The sequence below is a fragment of the Lissotriton vulgaris genome, chromosome 10, assembly GCF_964263255.1.
Source record: "Lissotriton vulgaris chromosome 10, aLisVul1.2, whole genome shotgun sequence".
Lineage (NCBI taxonomy): Eukaryota > Metazoa > Chordata > Amphibia > Caudata > Salamandridae > Lissotriton > Lissotriton vulgaris.
In genome coordinates, this window is record NC_141698.1 from 783,697,510 (window position 1) to 783,716,905 (window position 19,396).

The following is a 19,396-nucleotide window of genomic DNA, read 5'->3' on the forward strand; positions in this document are numbered from 1 at the left end:
AACTGCATTGTCAATATCTTCAGGAGCCGTAGAGAAGGGTTGAACAAATTTCCCTGAGAAGGTGGTCTCATTAACTTTGTGCCATTGCCGCCGTACTTTAGGAATGTTGGTAGGTTCAAGGATGGTGGTTACAGGATAAGGAGTGTTAAACTCAAGGATAAAATGGTCAGTCCAGCTGACTTGTGTGGGGGGCAGGCATGTAACACTGGAAAAATTTGTGATTATAAGGTCTAGGGTATGTCCTGCCACATGAGTTGGGCCCACATTGTGTTGTCCGAGACCTAGTAGTGAGAGATCATTTAAAAATGATTGTGCTTCTTTGCAATCTGTGAGTTCACTATGTAGGTTGAAGTCTCCTATTAACAGGAACTCTTTGTCTTTGTGAACATATGGTGCTAGGTTTTCAAGTAGTATGTTAGCAAAGTTTGAACTTGGTCCCGGAGGACGGTATACCAGGGCACCCAATCTGGTTTGTTTAGGGGAATGAATAGTTTTAAAGATCAATAGTTCAATCTCAGGGGTGCTAAGTTCTGCCAAAACGGAGCAGTTGATGTTATTTTTATGTACAATGGCAACTCCTCCACCTATTTTCTTAGGTCTATCTAGCCTGATTATTTTATATCCTGTTGGAATGGCCAGAGTAATAGAGGGGGTGGAATGAGGTTTGAGCCAAGTTTCAGTAATGAAACAGAAGTCAGGCATGAGATGAAGGAATAATATCCTCCACTACATCGTAATCAATGCTTTCATCATTCCTACGGACAGCAGAAATTTCAGTAGCAGTAACCGAAGCCTGTGTTCTATGACAGGTGACCTTCAAGGGGGAGAGGAGACCCCCAGCTCTCAAAAGTAAAGCCTCCTCAACAATGAAAACATACTTCTCTATCCTTACTGTCAACAACTCCACAGGAGGGATCATTGCCAATTACATGGAGGATGCCAAAAGCACCAAAAGACCAATGGGTTATTTGTTGTGCAAGTTCTCCAAGCGTTTCCACTTCGACCTTCTTCTACATGAAGCCTTCTAGCTCCACTGCAGCGTGCCACAAAAACAAAAAAATGTTTTGAGGCACATCCAATTGCGAATTAAATGCTAAACAAATTAGTTCAGTGCTACCTTGTGCTACCACAGAACAGTTCAGTGCTACCTTGTGCTACAAAGAGCAAGAAAATAATAGTTAAAACAAGATACAGGCATTGTGCTTGCTCTGTCTCGTTTTTCTGCGGCTCTGAAGTTAGCTCTGGATGTGTGCAATAGATCTACAAGACACGCATTATCACATTTGAGTTGTTTACAAGCACAGACAATACAGACGAGTTACAGTGCAGAAACTGAATTTCCTATTAAAGTTTTACCAATTCACCTAAAGTCAACCAAAAGAATCTTCTGCATGTATGTGGCAGTATTAGCAGTGCTTATCAGTATAAGAGTAATGTGTGCCTTACTTTAAGCAGACACCTGAGTGCTTAAGACCCGCCCATGAGAGAGGTCATGAATATCTTTAAATTACATTTTTATTAAGACACCCATGGCTAATTTCATTGTGTCAAATCCAAAATAAGCATCACATTGCTTAATGAATGCACATGAAAAGAGATCAAATCATTTAGAAAGAATTTGTAAATGTATCTTCTCGGCTGTAAAAAGGATTTGTTATTAGGGATGGTCAAGCATTAGGAATAGGGGCCAATGCAGTGATGATATTTCAATAATGGTCAACTTCCTTGACTTGACTTGCAGTTCATTCAGACAAGAAAGAGACAAGGAGCTTCTCTGTTAAGTTTGACCTATGTTATCAGCTCGATCTCCGACTTCTGTAATTGGCTTGAGACTAATAGTGGCCACACTGATCTTCCATATATATGCATCTGCCTGGTGGGGTCCACATTTTCTTCAATAATGGGAATCAGAAGCATATCATCCCTTCGTAATCATGTTTCACTCACTGGGTGGAGGAGATACCTTTTTCTTTGATCTTTGTAGAGAGACCAGAAAAGAGAAATGTTGAACTTTCGTCAGCCTCTGTTGGTGCAAGTATAAGTAATCTTGGAGGATGGCCAGTCATTTTTGGTTTAGCTATCATAATAAAGGAAAACTTGCTATGGTGTTCTGATTTAAGATGCATGGTTGTGGGTGGATGTCTGTTGTGGAAATCATCTTCCAAGCTATTGCTTTTTCCATGAGGCCCTCGTTCATTTGTAATGATTTTCCACAATTTAGCCCTTCTTTATTGGCCTTGATAGTTCTTGAGGGAGTCATCAGTTGAGTTGGCTAAAATGTTCTCCTTAATTATAAATAATATATAATACAAATAATTTTCTGAGCTGCTATGAACGCATCATCTGAGAAAGTACGTCAAGGTTTCAGACCTCGGTGACAGCTTAGCTGAGTCTGGAGCTGCACTTCTATTTCCACACATCTAGTTCGCTACCCAGAAGCATGGATTAAAAGAAAAACAAAAAAGCAGCCTTTTTTTGAATAAGCGATTGTGTTCTCACCTGGAGTGACATATGTTTATGCACATCAAGTTTCATCCAACTGTAGATACGTCCTAGTCTTTTTTTCTGTTCAAGGGATTCTTCCCTTTCATAGTGTCATTTTTTACGCTGCATGTGAGACCTTTGCAAACTTCTCAAAGGAACAATGGATTTACCACTCCGGTAGCGTGGATAAATCGTAATCTTTGAAATTATTCCTCTGGTGGATGAAGGATGACAACATGATGAGATTAATACCTTTGCAACGTCCTCTCTGATCAGTGACTTGCATTCCCTACCATGGGTAAGAGTGCTCTTTGGTAAACTGCAGATATAGGGCGTTGTTCCACAAAGTATTCCTAACATAAATAGACCAGAGCTCGGTGTTCAGCTCCTTGTCACTGGCTTAATTCCTGGGTAACTCCCCACAACAGTACACTTTCTCGGAGTACAAAACAAACAAACTTATACTTTCAACAGAGTCTCAGAAATGTAAGAGCTTGGTCCACCACAAATAGCATTGTAGCCCTAATCTTGTTCCTTTCCTTGAAACATTGGAAAGATTTATGCTTACCTGCCATAAAAGAAAATTCCCAAAACTGTGTCCTGGTACTGTGGCCTGAATTTTTTTACTTTGTCATATTATATTGTTGCATTTGCATAGCGCTTACTAACCCTATAGGTGGAGCTGAAGTGCTTGCCCACATGGATAGCAATCTACACTGTGTGGGGTGTGTGTGTTTTTTGTTTTGATTTTATATGGAAAGGGTTTTCATGTTGTTCAGGATGACCACCAAGGTGCTGTGAAACAGTGTCTGGTGGTGTGATGCTTGAGCGTATGTGAAAGCTTGAAACACAGCCAGCTTAGCCACAGGGATAGCAGAATGCTGTGTGCCTGCACAGCAGGGAGAGGGGGCATCAGAGAAGTTCCAGTTATGCATACAAGGACATGCGCAAGGCAGAGATGCTGTTGAATGACTTAAAGGCTACCGAAAGGGACAGTATGGGAATTTGGGATGTAAGTGGTAGCAATGCAGCATTTTATTTATATATTCAGTTAAAGGCAGGGACACCCTCTTCTCCAGGATTGGGGTATCTTTCGTAGATTTACATGCTTGAATATTCCCCGTGGTCCAAGTGGAAGTCCCATAGTACATAACATAGCAATGTAAAATAACACAAGCATATATACATAAAGAAAGCAAAAGCCATAGAGTTTTCCCTAGATAGACAACATATCACTTATATGATATGTCATAGTTAATGTTTTGGTCCAAATTCCGGCCAATCAGGCGTCAGCACCATCTTAGAATGTTCTCCCCAGAGGCTCAGGCCCTCAGATTTTCTACTGCACGTCTTGTGAACGGAGTCTCCCTGAGCTCTGCTCAGTTTTCTTCTAATTGCTTCTCAGAAATTCAATTTTATGATGTCTACCACCAAGAAGTCCCTCTTCAGAACCTGTGGAAAGCAGAGACTTCATTCTGAAGATCCTCATAAAAAGTGCATATATTTCCTATATCCTGATCACCAAGTTAAGGATTATAAGATATGTAGAACCTTCTCTCAAAAGACTCTGAAATACAGAGAAGGGCGTCTCCTTCTGTGGCTACAGAAATTGAAGACTTCAGAGAACCCTCTTTCAGATGTGGAGAGTGTGTCTTCATCAAGACTTCTTCATCTTTGAAGAGAACCAGTGAATATCAGAAGGTGTCTCCAAAACCTAAAGTGGTGAAGAAACATCATATGGATCAACCTTCAACTTCAAGAGGGGTGAGTTCTCCTCCCTCAGTCTTGCTGCCCCTGTTACGCCCTCGAGATCTGATTGCCCCAGTATTGGAACTTTCATAGATTCCCATGCTTTGTATCATTCCCCGTCGTCGGAATGGGAGCCTCGGTAAATAAAAAAATACCATAGTAGTAAGCACAAAAGTGAAACAAGCATTGGAAATGCAACAGGTCTCGCATTAGAAAAGTTGGAGCTATTGGTTTGACAATTTTTTTTTATGTGTTGGTCTTGAAAATAGCAAAATTAATAGCTTTGTCATTTACAATGCCAATAGTTTTAAATTTTTGCAAACGTGACACCTATAGCATTTGTAATGTACTATGTGTTGTATTTACATGACTATAAAAAGAAACAGGGTTGTAAATACAAACGTTTAGTTTTGTGAAAATGCACTGCCATGCGACATGTGAACACATTTCATGCTCGCTAATTATTCTAATTTGTTTAAATATTTACAACACTTAATTCACCCTAGTAGCCTAACAAAGTATGTACATGACATGCCATTTTAGATGATTTCATAGAAGGACAGGGAAGAACTGTAAGACTGCATAATGCGCTGCGCTGCACTGATGTACACCATAACATAAGTGTTTTTTTTTACCGGGTGCATACAACGCGCACGCAGCCACATTGCATTACGCTTCAATTGGGCATAGGATGCTAAAAGGAATGAAGAAGAAAACAAGTATCTAAAGCAAACACCGCCACAAGAACACATGGGGAAGTCACCGGAGAGCATGAGGGGGTGATGGTATCTATTACGCAAGGGCCTTGGTGGGGGAAAGGAAGAAAGAGAACGAGGAAACTGGGCGGTTGCGGGGGGACAAAGAGATGGCTACCTGTGGGAGGGAAAAGCGGCCGTGAAGCCACATTTTTTTGGTCCATTTGCGGGAGCAAACCACTACATGTAAAACTGCCTTAAGGGCCTAGATATATTTAGGGAAGACCAGTCAGAGGAGAATTCCCATCGGAAGCATCTTGTAACAAGAGATTGGACGAGGATTTGGAGGGCCTGCTAAGGAATACATCAACGAAGCCTCCAGAGAAATATTAGCTAAAAGTGCAGATTTTTAGAAATCATTCACTTGAAACTGCACATTGGGTCTTTTGCCCGGGAGGAAACCCTGCCAAAGACTGCCTGTTTGCAATCCAGTTCGACACATTAATCAAGCCAATATCGTACAGGCAATGTCGTTTGAGACGGCTCTATGAGGAGAAACTCTAATTTTAAAGGATTGTGTTTCAAGGGGTGGCCGGTCAGACAGTCTTGCAATTTTTGCAGGTTTATTAAGAAGTTTAACTTCTCAGGAGAGGTTATGAAGCCAGACATGTGTATCACCAGCATACAGACGGAATATTTAACACAGTCTGACTATGTAGCATAATTCTGCTTGCTGTACGAAATAACCGGTCAAAAAAGCAACCACCAAGTAAGGATGAAATACTGAGATGGCTCACACAGGATTTACAATTGTTTGCATGACACAGAAAGATCTGTGTAGTGGTCTATGTGTTATTGTGAACAGTTCATTACAGTGGCTCATTACCAAACACGTCCACAAGAACACGCGGGAGTCACCGGGTGACTAGGTGCACAAATTTAAGAGAATGTCATGTTTTCTGCAGCCGAGTTTTTTAAACGATAAAACTGTTTGGGCACAGTGGGTTAGAAATAAAAAATAGACCCGTCCCTGAAGTGGAAATGGCACTGAACTGTATATTGCTACATATAGTTTTGGTTGCTTTAAAAAACAAGCAACTTCCATTAGTGACTGCTACAGCCGAATGTGGGTCTGAGAGTGAGTCCTAGACGGTGGCACTGTACCTGTTGCACATAAGGGAGCTACGGGCCAGTAAGTGTAGTTGCCTGGGATAAGGACAGCAGAGGAAAATGGAGAGGCATGTTTGAGCTGGAAGGATGACGAGACACACGGGGAGCAGCAGGCCGTGCAGTGAATAATTAGGGGAGGAGAAATGCCGGCCTGAGGCAGAGCGCACGCGGAAAGCGAATGCACGGCCCCATCTTTGAGACTGTTTGCTTAGTTTAATAATAAGACATCAAAATCTTCCAAAATGCAGACCAGCAATAACGAATTTTAGAAAAGCGCCTTCTACTTTAGAATACTTGGCACTATACTAAAGTGTGAAGTTGGATAAATAATGGAGGGTGCAGGGTTAAAATGGATCAACATTTTCAACTTCTGAAAAAGACATGTGCATCCATCCAAACTGCAGTTTGCAAAATAGGCACTGGCTGAGCAAATACAAAGTAATTCTGTTAGAGGCCTCGGCGGATGATTGGATTAAAAGAGCATTGAACAGCTTCATAATTTTCACCGGAATTCAACGAGGGCTCCGGGGAGAGAAAGGTGGGAGGGCGGGGTGGCGTTCTCTAGTGACAAAATGGCCCATGTACCTTACTTGTTTGGGGTACGTTTAATCAGAACGTTATTGCAAAACTTAAAGTGGTAGTGTGCAGCACTGCGCAAGTTTAAGAGAATGTCATGCTCTCTGCAGCTGAGTTTTTTTTAAACGATAAAACTGTTTGGGCACAGTGTGATGGAAATAACAAGCTGAAAGTACCCGATCTGAAGCGTCGGGGAGAAGAGGCGGACCAATAAAAAAAAAAAGGTTAAAAAAACAAGCAGCTGGATACTGAGACCGAAAAAAATAAAAAGAGACATGGCCTGGCGGCCGTGAAACTTAAAGTACTGAATCAGAGCGTGTGTGCAGGGAGAGAGAGGGGAGGTGCTGGCGGCTGGGGAGGGGGAGGAGAAATGAGAGTAAGGCTGTGTGCGGGGAGTGAGAGGGGCGGTGCTGGCGGCACCAAGCTGGGGAACAGATGGCGATGGCTGGAGATTTGATGCTGTGCACGCGCATTTTAACTCATTGCGCTTGCGCATTTAGCTAAAAGCGCACATGCACTGCATCAAATCGCCAGTCTGGTTAAACTCTGGGAAAGCCCCTATACTCTCGCCAGCTCGAATGCGCAAGTGCATCGGCAGGTGAGACCTAAAAATAGGCCTAGGCCTCATCTCATTTTGTAGCTTATCCACCTCTTTTTGTAAAAGAGACCGAATTCTTACAACAACCAATCGGAGCAGCCTCACCACATAGAACCTTCCTGAGAGAGTCTCAGATTTTCTACCGCACGTTGTGCTTGGGAGTCTCCATTGTGCTCTGCTCAATTTTCTTCACTTTATCTCAAATTTACTTCAATTTTTCACTATGTCTGACAAGGAAAAGAAGGCACTGTTTAGAGCTTGTGCTACCTGTTCGAAGAAGAGGCTGTTTGTGGAGGACAAACATGAAGATTGTATATATTGTTTGTACCCGGACCACAAGACCACAGAGTGCAAGATTTGTAGGACCTTCTCAACTGAGACCTTGAGGGACAGAGAAGGCCGTCTACTGACCTGGTTACAAAAAATGAAGACTCGAGAGATCAAAGTAGAGGGGTAGGTCTTCCCCTGCTACGTCTACTGAGCCCCCTGTTAAGGCCTTGCTTGGGACCTCTGATAGGTCTGCTTCCCTAAAATCTCCTCACCGCAGTGAAAAGGAGAGGCGGGACAGCTTGAGAAGTCGCAGGCAGCAGAGAAAGCTAAGAAGGTGGTCTCTGAGACTTCTCCGCCTTCAGATAAAGGAACGAATGGCAAAAAACCTTCTTCTGCTCCTCAGGACACAGCTTTGGACTTAAAACAGCGTCCGTCGACGGCGAAACTACAGGTACGTCGACGATTCCCGTCAGGAAAGACTTGTCTCTGAAAATAACCTCGTTGACGGGCTCGTCGACGGCATCTAAACCGTCGTCGACGTTTAAGGTACCTGATTCTTGTTCATCGTCGACGAAGCTTACATCATCCACATCGACGATGATGACGACGAGGCTAGTGTCGACGGCAGTGACGACGACCAGAACGACGACGATAACGTCGACGACGACAGCTGCCATGATCATGCGACTAGCTCGTCGACGAACCCCGCCGACGATCCAACCTTCGTCGACGAGAGTCATCTCACCGTCGACGAGCCAACCTTCGACGATGAGCGCAGTCTCTTCATTGACTACTCATTCTACGACACCGTCGACTAGGATTCTACCATCGACGACGACTCCGTCAACGACGTCGTCGACGACTCAAGTACCCTGTATTTCTCTCAGAAAGATACATATAACACCTGAAATGACGTCTCCATGGCGTGTCACACCTTTACCTCCCTCATTGCTTTTGGACGACGAATCTGAAGAGGAGGATGAAGGTCCTTATGGGGTGGCTTATAGCATATCAGATCTGCAGGTCAAATGCCAGGGTTCAAGTTCTGATGAAGGTGAGGTGGAAGAGCACCACTATATTCAGCAGAACACTTATGAAGAGAGACCTCAAATGTTGTTCACCCAGAGAGTTCTCCACAAGGGCCACACCAGGAAATGGTGGTGATGCCGTCCTCTCTTATCTCGGGCTTACAGTTAATGTTACAAGATTATAGGAGGAGGTTCCCATCTCAGCCGGAGGGACAGCAAGTACGTCCTCCTTCACCTTCTATTCCGGCACCGCAGGCAGTGGCGGAGACACTGTTGCCTTCAAGGGTATGCGAACCGGAGCCCAGGAAAGCTCCTCAAGAGGTGGTTTAATATCTAGGATGATAATGTCTCATACGATGAAGAGCAGCAGGTTGACCCTGACCAGGATCCAGATAGAGACTGGAATACTGATGGTCTTCAGGATCCAGATGTCCCAGTGCCGGATACCGCAACTTCTCCTCCGGCAGACATTGGAGGTTTTCATAATCTCATGGAAAGAGCAGCTAAGAGATTTGGTTTGCCCATTTCAACAGTTCAAACTGACTGTTTTTTATACGACTTCAAAGAGCCATACAGAAAGTCGGTTCGTTCTATCCCCATCATAGAGCATGTTTGGTCAGAGTGTATAAAAGCCATGCAAAATCCAGCGATGGTCCTCCCTGGTCTTCCCTGGCTGGAGAAGAAATATAAAGCGCCAGAGGGCAGCCCCGCATGCCTCACTGGTCAGCCAAAGCCAGACTCTGTCATCTCCCAGGCGGCGCAGAGTAAATCGAAGAATCCATCAACGCCGCTGACAACACCACCGGATAAGGAAGGGAGGTGTCTGGATAATGTAGGGAAAAGGTTCTCTACAATGGCCAGCCTCCTCGTTCGAGTGGCGAATGCTCTGACTATCCTGGGGAGGTATGATCGCCAGATGTGGTGTGACTTGTCCCCATTTGTAGAAGAACTTCCAGATGGGTCGAAGGACGAAGTGAAAAAGATCTTGATGGAAGGTGAGCGTGCCTCTTCAGAGGTAATAGACTGCGCTATGGATATAGCGACAACGGCTTTCCGAGCGCTGGCAGGTTCAGTGGTTTTGCTGCGGCAGGGCTGGCTGCGAGCCACATGGTTTCGCCAGGAAGTACAAAACAACATTTTAGACTTACCTTATGATGGGGAACTGTTGTTTGGAAAGCACGTGGATGATACCTTGCAAGGCATAAAAAAGGATACGGACACGGCCAAGTCCTTAGGAACTTTGACCTACCGCAAAATCCCATTTAAGGGTGCAAGAGGAAGAGGCTTCTCATCGTACAGAGGCGGCAACCAACAGCGCTACTCTTCCTATTCACAACCTGCTCAATCATACAAGCCCCAATATTCACAGCAGCTGGGTCAATCGGCCTCTTTCTCTCGCCAGCCGTCGAGAGGACGTCAGGGGCGACAGGGCAGAGACAACTCAAAACGACAATAGCGGCCTGGTGGCTCTTTCTACTGTTCCTGTCCCTTCGTTAACACCAGTGGGGGGCAGGATTACCCATTGTCTATGCAGCTGGAAGGTCATATCATCAGACCAGTGGGTTCTAAATATCATCAAGGAAGGACACACTTTGGAGTTCTAACATCTTCCTCCAACAAGAGCTCCAGACGCCACCACGTCCAAACATCTTGGTCTTATTCGTCTCGAAGCCCACCAACGCTTCATCAAGGGGGCAATAGAGCCTGTACCTCACTCCCAAAAGGGGAGAGGGTTTTATCCAGGTTCTTCCTGGTTCACAAGACAAAGGAGAAGTGGCGTCCGATACTAGATCTTCGAGAGCTCAACACCTATCTCCTCAAGTTGTCATTCAGGATGGTCACCCTTCAAGACATCCTACGTCTGATCAATCCAGTGGACTACATGGCAACTCTGGATTTGGAGGATGCATATTTGCTTGTGCCCATCCACCCAGCTCACAGGCAATATCTTCGATTCACTGTAGGCAGTTCAAGGTGCTGCCCTTTGGTCTCCGGTCCGCACCGAGAATCTTTACAAAGGTACTAGCTCCGGTGGCAGCTTTTCTAAGGAGGCAGTCTTTCGAAGTCTTCCCATACCTTGACGATTGGCTAGTAAAGGCTCCTTCGTTCCAAGAAGCTTCCAAAGCGGTCACAAGCTGCAGTCAACTTTTTAAGCAGCTGGGCCTTCGGCTCAACAGGGAGAAATCAATCCTGCGGCCATCCAAAAGGGCAACGTTTTTGGGTGCAATCCTGGATACAGATTGTTTCAAGGCTTTTACGTCAGAAGAACGCCAAAGCAGACTTATACTGTCAGCTCGCCTCCTGCAAACAAGGAAGTCTCTGTCGGTCCGTCGGTACAAATCCCTTCTCGGATCGATATAATCCTGCATACCATTAATTACGCACTGCAGGCTTCGAATGCGTCCACTGCAGGAGCAACTAGACAAGCAATGGCGTCAGGCGTTGGCTCCTTCGACGACAAAACCGTAACACCAAGAATGAAGAAAGCAAGCAGCTGGTGGTTGCTAAAAGAAAACATCTCAGTGGATTTGACATTCCAGCTTCCTCCATCTCCCATGGTGCTGACGACAGATGCCTCCATGGAGGGTTGGGAGCGGTTTTGCAAGAGCTGAAAGTCAGTGGTCATTGGACCACAGTCCAATGCAGATTCCACATCAATATGCTAGAACTTATGGCTATTCGTCTAGCCTTGCAGGCTTTCCTTCCCAGGATCCAGAACCGTTCAGTGCTGGTTCGTACGGACAACACCACGGCCATGCAATACATAAACAAGCAGGGCGGGACAAGATCTTGTACCCTTTCAAAGGAAGCACAGAAGATTTGGAACTGGGTGATCCAACACAAGATCACTCTATCAGCGGAACATATCGCGGGAACACTCAATTCCACAGCGGATGCTTTGAGTCCCCAGAGGTCAATCAGCCACGAGTGGGAATTGGATCAGACTATACTCGAGGAAGTATTTTCACGTTGGGGGACCCCAACCATCGATTTTTTTGCGACACCACAAAACGCCAAATGCCAGTGCTACGCAAGCAGGGATCACCATCAGGGCTCTTTGGGGAATGCACTTTTGATAGCTTGGTACGGCGCATTTGTCTACGCCTTTCCGCCAATTCCACTGATCCCGAGACTGATCAGGAAAATCAAAGCGGAACCGTGCAAAATGATTTTGATTGCACCAGCGTGGCCCCGGCAATTCTGGTACACAGAACTTCTTCTTCTCTCTCAAGACCATCCGCTTCTCCTGCGGCCTGTTCCGTCACTATTGACAATGGCTCAGGGTTAAGTATTACATCCAGATCTCAACTCAATCCAATTGACAGCGTGGCTCCTGAGTACAGAGAGTTCCAGGATTTGAATCTCTCAGGGGAATGTAGAGACATTCTGGCTCAGGCCTGTGCTCCAAGTACAAATAAGACTTATCGGGCGAAGTGGAAGAGGTTCTGCCTTTGGTGTCGCAGACAGGATATACAGCCATACACTTCAGCATCGCATCAACTTTTGCCTTATTTCCTGTCTCTGGCCAAGTCTGGATTAGCCCATTCCTCTGTAAAGGTTCAACTGGCGGCCATTTCCAGATTTAGACGCACGTCATCAGGTCCTTCCCTTTGGTCGGCAAGGATTGTTAAGCAGTTTCTGAAGGGCTTGTTCAGAGTTTTTCCTCCAGTCCGGCCTCCACCACCTGCCTGGCACATTAATTTGGTTCTATCACAACTGATGAAAGCTCCGTTTGAGCCTATTCACAGGGCAGATATGAAATTTGTTTCATGGAAACTTGCTCTTTTCTTAGCTTTGACATCGGCTAGAAGAGTTAGTGAGATTCAGGCATTTACAATTGTAGAACCCTTTCTGCAATTCAGAAATGATGTTCTCATCCTGCGGACAAATCCTAAATTTATTCCGAAAGTCCCCTCTGAATTCCATCTGAATGAGCCGGTGATCTTAAAGTCCTTCTTCCCACGGCCCTCTACGCTAGCAGAGAGGGCGTTATATTCTTTGAACGTTCATAGATGTCTAAAATTTTACTTGGAGCGGACAAGATAATTCAGAAAATCTACCCAACTATTTGTCTCTTACAGTGCTCCGCGCAAAAGATGTCCAATTTCAAAACCCTGTATTTCGCGCTGGATATTCAATACAATCCAGTTTTGCCATCGAGAAGCAGGCAAGCCACTTGAACGAACAGTTCGTGCTCATTCTACAAGATTGATGGCTTCATCGGTGGCTCTATTCTCAGGAGTCCCAATCAAGGACATCTGTAGAGCGGCAACGTGGAGCAGTATCCACACCTTCACATGGCACTACTGCTTGGATTCTTCTGTGAGAGAGGATGCAGCAGTGGGTCAAGCAGTCTTGAGGAACCTTTTTCAATGAGACGGTGAGCTTTCCTTACTATCCCGCCTTCCTGTATTGCATATTTTGTATCACTTGTGTTTTTTTCTGCTTTGTGGTATCTATATATATATATACACTTGTTTTGTTGCTCCAGTATTGGAACTTTCATAGTACATGCCCTCCAAGCCTCCCCGGAAACCTGTGTCTGTTCCAACATTATCTTATTTAGATACACTTACAAGGGCATTCCTATCTGTATCTGTATTCTATCATACTACTCCATCTAACCCTACTATGGCAAAACAATCTAAGGATGGAGCCGATTCCCATGCGCACTACCAACCAAAGGAGGAGTCACCAAGATACAAAAGACTCTCCAAGAGAAAAACAAAGTGCAATCATCCGAGCCCAACACCAGATGGCGATCTATTCATAATGTACCACTCTGCAGCCCTCTATGCCAAGAACAGATGCATACTGGTAAGTAGCATATTCCGTTCGAGGCATATGGGCTGCAGATGGTACATTATGAATAGACTATACAGCAGTTCTCTCCCTAGCGGTGGTCACCCGTGTCTGTTGCAACTGTTGGAAATAAAGTCTTTAATACAGCTTGTCCCACTCTAGCTTGTTGTGTTGTGTGCACAGCTACACAATAGTGCTTTGTGAAGGTGTGCGGTGTAACCCAGGTAACTGCTTTGCATATGTCATCTAGTGGAATGTTTCCCAAGAATGCCATAGATGCTCCTAGTTTACGTGTAGAGTGAGCTCTAGGAGGAACAGTTAATGTTCTCTTTGCTTTTAAGTAGCATATTTGAATACATTTTACAATCCATCTGGCAATGCCCGCTTTAGAGATGGGATTGCCCTTATGTGTAGGAGAAAACGCAACAAATAGCTGTTTTGTCTTCTGAAAGTTTGTGTTCTTTCTATATAATACAATATTGCCCTTCTGACATCCAATGTATGTAGGGCCCTTTCCGCTACAGTCTGTGGTTTTGGAAAGAAGACCGGTAATTCCACTGACTGATTGATGTGGAATGCAGAAATTACTTTTGGTAAGAATTTTGGGTTTGTTCTAAGAACCACTTTGTTTTGGTGTAACTGCATGAATGGTTCTTGAATCGTAAAAGCTTGTAACTCACTTACTCTTCTAAGTGACGGGATAGCTATGAGGAAGGCCACCTTCCATGTGAGGAATTGTATTTCACACCTATGCATAGGTTCAAATGGTGGTCCCATTAGTCTGGTAAGTACTATGTTGAGGTTCCAGACTGGGGAAGGTGGTCGTCTTGGTGGAATGACTCTTTTGAGTCCCTCCATGAAAGCTTTAATTGCTGGTACTTTAAACAGGGAAAGATGTTGCCTGTTTTGTAGGTACGCCGCTATAGCTGCGAGATTAACCCTGATAGAGGTATATGCTAAGTTACATTGCTGCAAGTGTAGTAAATAGCAAATGATCTGTTTAGTGGATGCGTCCAGAGGGTTGATGTGCTTACTGTTACAGTGTATAGCAAACCTCTTCCATTTTGCTGCATAGCATGCTCTGGTGGTAGGACGTCTTGCTTGTTTAATGATTTCCATACATTCTTGTGGTAAATCTAAATATCCAAACTCTATGACCTCAGGAGCCAGATCGCTAGGTTCAATTGTTTGGGATCTGGGTGCATTATTTCTCCATGGTTCTGTGTAAGGTGCATGGGTAATAATCTTAGCTTTTGATGTGGCACCTGTGAGAGTTGTAGTAGCGTGGTGAACCACAGCTGTCTTGCCCACGTGGGTGCCACTAGTATCATTGTCATTGAGTGCTGCTGCAGTTTCCGAACCACTAACGGGATTAGTGGGAGAGGGGGAAAAGCGCAAGCAAATCTGTCGTCCGCTGTTAGTATCATTTGTGGAATCGGTTCTAGGAACGACCGTCCCTTGGAAATGTTTGTTGTGTTCCACCACTTCAGAGACCGATGCGTACGGTCGTTTACCAACACCAGATCTGTAATCTGACCTTGAGCCTGATTCCACTGTGTCGCTAGACACTCCTGTAGTGGACGCATTTGTAGTCTGGCATGTGGTATTAGCAGTATGCAGGAGGACATCATGCCTAACAGCTGCATAAACACTTGTGCTGGTAGTGAGTGTTGTGGTTGAAATCTTTGTATTAACCTGACCATTGTCTGTATCCTGATTGGATTGGGGTATGCTATGGCTCTTTCTGTGTCTATAGTAGCCCCCAGGTATTGCTGAATTTTGTTTGGTTGCAGGTGTGATTTTTTTGTAGTTCACCGTAAACCCTAGGTGGTGCAGCAATTGAATCGTCTTCTGTGTGTTGTGAAGACATTCTTCTTGTGACTTGGCCTTTATTAACCAATCATGCAAGTAGGGGAAGACATGTATTTGTTGTCTTCTTAGGTGTGCTGCCACCACAGCTAGGCATTTTGTGAACACTCTTGGTGCCGTTGTGACCCCGAACGGAAGGACTTTGAATTGATAATGTTGTCCTTCCACTACAAACCTTAGGTATTTCCTGTGGGCTTTGTGAATTGGGATAGGAAAGTAAGCGTCTTTTAGATCCAGTGTAGAAAGAAAGTCCCCTTTCTTCAGTAAAGGAAGTACCTGTTGGAGCGTGACCATGTGGAAATGTTCCGAATTTATGTATGCATTGAGAGGTCTGAGGTCTAAGATTGGTCTTAGAGACCCATCTTTTTTGGGGATTAGGAAGTATAGAGAGTATACTCCTGTCCCTTGTTTATCTTTTGGAACCTTCTCTATGGCATGCTTTTGTAGCAGTGATAGTACTTCTTTTAACAATGTCAGATGATCTTGACTCATTGGACGCTGTTTGGGGGGGATGTTTGGTGGGGTAGCTGTGAGTTCTAGGCAACAACCATGTTGGATAATTTGTCTCACCCACTTGTCTGATGTGATGTGTGAGAAGTTGGCCTGATATGTAGTGTTTCCAATTCTGGAACCACTTGGTATCAGTCCAAACAAACCCCAAAGATGTCTGGTTGTAAGTCAACCTTGTTAGACAAGCTATCCTAGTGGTAGCATGGACTAAGCAGCCTTAAAGGCTTAACTTAAGAGGTCGTGTTAAGCGAGCTGTTTTACCACATACAATCCTGTAATCAAATGAAAGGACACCACACAAGTATATATTATAAAAATATATGTATTTATTTCTAAATTACTCCCCAGTACTCTTTATGAGGAAAGGGGCACAAGCGTTAAATCAAAAGCACAGTATAACATATAAAGTTGCACAATTATGGATGAGGGCGGGTGGCCACTCAAACCATATACTAAAAAAGTGGTATAAGAGATACCAATCGAACAGTGGTTAGGCCTAGGGCCTAGTGAATCGCTGGGAGCAGTCAGGACTAGCAATGCTGAAGTCGGGAGTAGCCCACGGGACTCGGGTGCAGCACGGAAAGTGCGGCTTGCACCAATGCAATGTCAATGGTGCGTAAAAGTTACACAAAGTTAGTTTAAAGGCACTTCCGCTGAACCTAGAGGAACAAAACTTATGACACAGACCCTAGAGGTGTGGACCAGTGTAGGAACACCGGCGTTGCAATGTTACCTCACCCACAGGAAGTGGGTGCACAGGGTCGAAGTGGCGTCGGGTTTTGACACGCAGGTTCTTGGCGCTTGGAGCTGAAGATGCTGCAGGCGATGGGAAGCAGAAGTGTCCGGTGGATCCAAGGGCGGATCTGAAGTGGTGAAGACCTGAAAGCAGAGGGGACAATGTTCAAAGTCACTGACCAGTGACCACCGTGGAACCAGATTGGAACCAGGCAAAGTCGGGTGCAAACAGGTGATCAGGGGTTGCTTCTCTCTGCAGCTGCGTGGACACGAAGAGGTCAAGGACGTCCAGGAGTCGATCACGAGCTGTCCCTCGAAGGCTCTAGCTGATGGCGGTGTCGGCAACTCGATTGAAGCAAACAAGCCTTGGCTAATGCAAGCCACGGGGAAAGTGAAAAAGGCTTATTACTCGGACCAGCAAGGTCAGAGCGGGTACTCCTTTCTACAGGAGCGAGGGCAGGTCTGGAGCAACCAGACCCACAGTGTAAATCGTAGGTTTTGTCGCCAAGATGGCCGCTGACCACGTGACAAGCGGCCGGGATGGCGAGTCGAGTGGCACAAAACAAAAGGGCCCCACGCAGATCGTGGAGATGCTGGAGGGCTGATCTTTGGTGCAAATGCTGCTCGGTTGTGGGGCTTCTCAAACCCCAAAGCACAGAGTCGAGGGTGCCTCGGGTGCTGCGCAGTCAGCGTCTCGGGGGTCTTTCAAGATAGCCGCTCCCACGTCTCTCGGTGCCTCCACGGGTCCCTCCTTTGCAGGGACTGTGGATCGGGCTGGGAGAAGTCTGGGAAGCTGGGTCTTGTCAGGCTCTGCACTCGGGCTCCGGCGGGAGGCGGCGGCAAAGCAGACGTCGAGGTGCTGGGTGATGCCTGTGTTCACAGGGTGGCCTCCTAGGCCACAAGGGAGATGCTCTTCAGTCTTCTATTCATCAGAAAGTCGAAGTCCAGTCGTCTTCTTAGTTTAAAGTTGATTTCAGGATGATCTCAGTTGCATTGGCACTGCTCCCACTCTTATTCCAATCTGAGGGGTGGATCTCCTGCTAGGTCCCTCCCCTATGGGTGGGACCAGGAAGGGGGGTGGTTACACCCCCTTTCCTTTGTCCAGGTCTCACTGGAGCTGGGGCTGGGCTGCCCCAGAACCGGTTTGACCGGATTATGCAAGGGGAAGCCTTGTGCTCCCCAGGCACTGTCTGGTTTCATTCAAACCTCCCTGCTACAATCCACTATCTCCTGTCTGGGGTGGTGTCACACCTCCCTGTGACAGGAAATCCTTTGTCCAGGCCTCCTCTGCTGAGTTTCGGTCAGCAGCAGGAGGTCAGACATGTGTCTGTGGCAGAAGCATCCATTTTGTGGATCTGAGGCTCTTTTAAAAATCAACCGCGTTTTAGCAAAAGTAACATGTCGTCCCCTCTAGAGGGGTGGAATGCTACCACCGTCGCCAGGACTGGCGAGGGGGTAGTATTCCAAATCGTATGACACCTTACACGACATGTTTTGATAAAGCCAAACCAAAGTTGACATATAACCGCGAGGATTATAATGCACTTAATAGTATATGGTTTGGCATTATCCCGGAACAGCTAAGGGAATTGGTCCCGACAGCTGCAGACAGGCTCAGCTCATGCTAGAGCACCATCTCACATTAAACCACGCACTCTGCCTTCAGGATTGTTAAGGCCTGCCATAGGAGTGGCTCACAGGTTTATATGTGTCCAGATAGGTTTAGATATAGGCATACTATATCTAAGCAAGGGGTGATTACACCACCTTGCCCCAGCTGAGTGATCAGCCAGTTGTGTCAATTTTAGATAGCCAGCCAGGGGTGGCAAAAGATATGCTGCAGCCCCTGGTAGGCCTTGGATGCACCTATGCCCTGGGCACCTATAGTGCTCTGTACAGGGGCTGATAAGGTGACCCAAGCCAATCTAGTTATGCACCTAGGGTACATGGAATCCATTTTACAGAGAGAGCAGATAGCCTGGGGCCCTGATTAGCAGGGAACCAGGCCAACTAAGTCAAAAACCAGCTAAACACAAGGCAAAAAATCTGGGGTAACCATAGTCAGGTAGCCACCTTCCTACATGATGTTTTCCCAGACAGGTAGGAACTGTGATAGACGTCCCCCGACCGGTGTTATGTGGTCTGGGGGAAGTTGTATTAAGTCACTGTTTTGGGGTTGGGGAGTTGCGGTTGTTATTATTTCCGCGGCCTCTACCCTTGTTGTTGTTACCTCTGTAACTACCTCTTGAATTACCTTTGGGTGACCTAGGTGCCTAGGTGTGAAAGAGGTGGATTGCTGATTTGTTCCTGTATTTTTTGATCCTCCTCTATAGGTGGATCTACGAAAGGAACCCCTTTGTGTTGGCTGTTGCAATGCTCCCATTGACTTAGCCGTTTCTGTATCTTTCTTCATCTTTTCTAAGGTCTCATCTGTGCTTGAGCCAAAAAGTGTTTTCTGATCAAAGGGTTGGTTCAATAAGGATGTTTGTACTTCCTGTTTGAACCCTGAGACTCTAAGCCATGCATGTCTCCTTAACATGACACTGGTGTTGATGGATCTTGCTGCAGTGTCTGCTGCGTCTAGGGCGCACTTAATGGAAGTGTTAGTTATTATCTTTCCTTCCTGTATTAGCTGATCTGCCCTCTTCTGATGTTCTTTGGGGAGATGTGTGATGAGTTTTTCTAATTCATCATAATGTGCCCTGTCATAACGTGCAAGTAGTGCCTGTGTATTGGCTATACGCCAGCTATTTGCCGCTTGTGATGCTACTCTTTTGCCTGATGCATCTATTAATTTTGACTCTTTATCAGGTGGAGGGGCCTCTCCTGTAGATAATGAGTTTGCTCTTTTGCGAGCGTTTGAAACTACAAGCGAGTCCAGAGGTGCCTGCTCTTTGATAAATATTGGA

The 19,396-nt window shown here is 45.6% G+C and overlaps 1 protein-coding gene across 11 annotated transcripts in view; it reads left to right on the plus strand.

The window, feature by feature from the left end:
- The window catches only part of TAX1BP1 (Tax1 binding protein 1), an 804,469-nt gene that overhangs the window by 197,627 nt on the left and 587,446 nt on the right, over nucleotides 1-19,396 (plus strand). The gene's annotated exons all lie outside the window — the stretch shown is intronic.